The sequence below is a fragment of the Pristis pectinata genome, chromosome 8, assembly GCF_009764475.1.
Source record: "Pristis pectinata isolate sPriPec2 chromosome 8, sPriPec2.1.pri, whole genome shotgun sequence".
Taxonomy (NCBI): Eukaryota; Metazoa; Chordata; class Chondrichthyes; order Rhinopristiformes; family Pristidae; genus Pristis; species Pristis pectinata.
In genome coordinates this window covers 36,549,567-36,553,982 of record NC_067412.1, presented here as the reverse complement: position 1 = coordinate 36,553,982, position 4,416 = coordinate 36,549,567, and positions in this window count along the sequence as shown.

Here is a 4,416-nt window from a genome sequence, read left to right as displayed (position 1 = left end):
TGTATCCAGCACACCACATCAAATGGAGTCTATTCAGCCCTACAGATCATGAGTGCACAAATTTCCATTCCTGTCTTGTGCTAATCCCAGGCATTACGGTGTTGAATTCTTGCAATCTGCCCTGGTACCTCTGAGCTTTTAGGCTCTGCACAAGTGAGAGCACAGGTCGAAGTCAATGTCAAGTTTATTGTCATATGCACAAGTATATGTTTGCACTTGTAAATGTGTACTGTGACTGTAAAGGTGTAAATGTGACTGGGCTTGAGGTGAGGTGGATATGGGTGTTGCAATGTGCAACAAAATTCTGGAAACATTCAACAAGTCAGGTAGCATCTATGGAGACAGAAACAGAGTGAGTTAATGTTAATGCCTGGAGACCATTCATCAGAAGAGTTCTTGAGGTCCCTCCTAATATGCATTTCTACTTCAGTAACGTGAAGCTGATCACCTGCGTGTTCCTTGGTGGGAGGAAGCAGATTGCAACACCCACACCCACCCTTACCTGGGGATGTAACAACATGGGGAAAAAGACAGTCTGAAATAAACCATACATATTCTTCTTTATTAATAATGGAAAATACCCAGATGGCAGCATCAGTGGAGAGAGCAACAGAGTTAGATCAACCAGTTCTCATCAGAAGTGGTGAAAATTAGAAATCAAATAAGTTTCAGTTTGCAGAGAAGGGCGAGGGGAAGGGCAAGAACCAAGGGAATGGCTGTGATAGGATGGGCACCAGGAGAGACTGAATAGCTTATTGTGTGCAGTTCTAGTTGCCAAACTATCAGAAGGACGTGATTGCGCTGGAGGGAGTGCAGAGATCACCAGAATGTTGCCTGGAGTGGAGGACTGGTTATAGGGAGAGTTTGTTTTCTCTGGAGTGAAGGAGGCTGATGTTTTTAAAACTATGAGAGGCATGGATAGGGGAGATGATCAGCATTTTTTTCCCGTGGTAGGGGCATCAAAAACAAGATAGCATAGGTTTAAGGTAAGAGGAAGAAGATATAAAGGGGATCTGAGGTAAGAAGTTTTTTTACATGGAGAATGGTTGATATCTGGACAGTCTGCCAGAGAAGGTGGTGGAACCAGATAAAACCATTACATTTAAGAGACACTTAAACAGCATGGTCTACACTGTCTGTCTACATTTCTCGCTGCTCGCTACCTTTGCAAAGCAGCCAACATAATCAAAGACTCCACCCACCCCGAACATTCTCTCTTCTCCCCCTTCCCATCGGGAAGAAGATACAAAGGCCTGCAAGCACGTACCACCAGGCTCAAGGACAGCTTCTATCTCGCTGTTATAAGACTACTGAATGGTCCCCTAGTACAATAAGATGGACTCTTGAACTCACAATCTACCTTGTTAAGAGGTTATTGTCAGTCTGCACTGCATTTTCTCTGTAACTGTAACACTTTATTCTGCATTCTGTTGTTGTTTTCCCTTGTGTTGGTATTGGTATTGGTATTAGTTTATTATTGTCACTTGTACTGAGGTACAGTAAAAAACTTGTCTTGCATATCGTTCGTACAGATCAATTCATTACACAGTGCAGATACATTGAGTTACTACAGAGTGTATTGAGGTAGTACAGGTAAAAACAATAACAGAGTACAGAGTAAAGTGTCACAGCTACAGAGAAGTGCATTGCAAGTAGACAATGAGGTGCAAGGTCATAACGAGGTAGGTTGTGAGGTCAAGTATAAGGGAACAGTTCAATAGTCTTATCACAGTGGGATAGAAGCTGTCCTTGAGCCTGGTGGTATGTGCCCTCAGGCTCCTGTATCTTCTGCCTGATGGGAGAGGAGAGAAGAAAGGATGATCCGGGTGGGTGGGGTCTTTGATTATGCTGGCTGCTTCACCAAGGCAGTGAAAGGTATGGATAGAGTCCATGGAGGGGAGGCTGGTTTCCGTGATGTGCTGGGCTGTGTCCACAACTTTTCTTGTGGTCCTGGGCAGAGCAGTTGCCATACCAAATCGTGATGCATCCAGATAGGATGCTTTCTATGGTCCATCGATAAAAGTTAGTGAGTGTCAAAGGGGACCTGCCAAATTTCTTTAGCCTCCTGAGGAAGTAGAGGCGCTGGTGAGCTTTCTTGGTCATGATGTCTACGTGATTGGACCAGGACAGGCTATTGATGATGTTCACTCCTGGGAACTTGAAGCTCTCAACCCTCTCGTACTCTACTCCGTTGATGTAGACAGGCACATGTACACCGCCCCCTTTCCTGAAGTCAATGACCAGCTCTTTTGTTTTGCTAAGATTGAGAGAAAGGTTGCCATGACACCATGTCACTAAGCTCCCTATCTCCTTCCTGTACTCCGATTCATCCTTATTTGAGATACAGCCTACTACGGGGGTATCATCTGCAAACTTCATTGTACTATTTCAATGCACTGTCGTAATGAAATGATCTGTACGGGTGGCATGCGAAACAAAGTTTTTCACTGTACCTCAGTACATGTGACAATAATAAACCAATTTACCAATTTACTTAAGTAGGCAAGTCATAGAAGGATACAGTCCTAATGTGGTAGATGGGCAAAAGAGTCAGCATGGACAAGGTGGGCTGAAAGACCTATTTCTCTGCTGCGTAACGCTATGACCCTGCGACACAAGTGCTGGTGGTGCTTGCTGAATGCAAGTGGGGAAAACTAGCGAATAACAGAAGATGCAGCTGGATGAGGTATCAATGAAAGGATTCAAACAAAATCTGAAATACCAGGAATGAAAAAAACTACCTGAAATGTGAGCTATTAGAGAGGAATGGTTAGAATTCTGAAACCGTTGCACTTGGTGTTTGCTCCTGAGGGTGTAGTGTGTCCATGGGGAAGATGAGATGCCGTTCCTCAAGCCTGAGTTGAGCTTTATTTGGAACATGTATGAGGCCAAAGGCGAAGAGATCAGAATGAGAATGAGATGGAAAATTAAAAGGAAACTACCAGTGCGATGAAAGAGGAGCCAAGATTGCGGGAGTGAAGGAGCATCCAAGACCACATGACTGAAGGAGATAGAAGTGTAGCCCCAAGCCCAGCATTTCAAGGCCACATTGATGGTGGGACGGGTGGAGCGGCTTCTGCAGCAGAAAGAAAGCAAAAACAATTTTAAGGAGGGTGAGGGAGATGTGAATGGACTCAAAAGTGCTTGTCACAAAGTGCAGGAGCACGAGGGGGTGGGGTTGTGAGGAGGAGGTCTGGGAGAGTGAGGATGTGGGAAGTGTGGAGGGAAATGGGCAAAGAATAAAACCTCAGAGCCTGGCAGTTTTAGGAATCTGGTGTACTCCAAATTCAGGTTTGAGGAGAGAGGAAATACCCTAAGAGGCCCCCACAACTGAGGATTAGTCAGCAAAGTCAGGTGTATCCTATGGGCTTGACACGTTCAACTTCAGATCACATTTCATTCACTCTATGCTTCTCCATCAGTCCTCTCTTCCAGCCTGCAGCCTTCCCCATCAGACTGGATTCACAGCCTGAACTGCTCCATCTGCTTAACCATGGCACCCTTAATGGATATTGAGACCCCTTCTGAAAGAGGGACCCTGACGTTGGGTGGGACTGATCATCAGGGTATTTAAATAGTGAGATGATAACTTTGAAAGACTGAGGAATTGAGGGAAATAGGGATCTGGCACAGAAGAGGAGATGAGGCCTGGGGTGGAATAGCCATGATCACATTGAATGGCAAGGGAGGCTTGTATTCTTACTTCTATTTCCTTATGATTTTGAGTCCCCGGTTTAAAAAGGATACCCTATGTTGAGACTTTGTCTTTAAAAGGGGTCTCAGATGTTGAGAGCACCTCTTTAAAGGGGGTCCCTAATAACTGCGCTATTTAAAAAGGGTCGCTGATACTTGGACTCCCTTCCTTGAAAGAGGTCTCTGATTGTGAATGCAACACTAAACAGGGACGAGATTTATACTAACTCTGCCTCTTCTGTTTTACATTCAGTATCAGCTCAAAAAATACACAATATCAGTCATGGTTAAAAGAATTGCAACAATTGCAGAATGCTGCTCTCTCCAGTGAGCTCCAGAACAAGCTGCTACAGTTTCAATAATTCATTTTGCAAAGATATAGGAACAGGCGTTACTGAGGAACTTGGAATTCTTATTAAAGGCAAATATCTTTTGAGTTCTATGGGTCATGCACATCTATATTGATTAGACAGAAAAAATGCTTAGATGCACTGATGAATGGACAGGTTTATTTGATCCAAAGGCTCCAAATTCTTTTGATGAAATATAATTCAGGAGTCAGACTCGGTGGAACTGTGGATTCCCTGTTCTTTTATTTATCATAACACTTCATTCCTACTGTTACCAATGAGCTGTCCAGTTGCACATTTGTTCTTTGGAAGTTGTTGCATTTCTTTTTTCCCTTTCTTACAGCCAATTACTGGGACATTTTGTACATGAGGG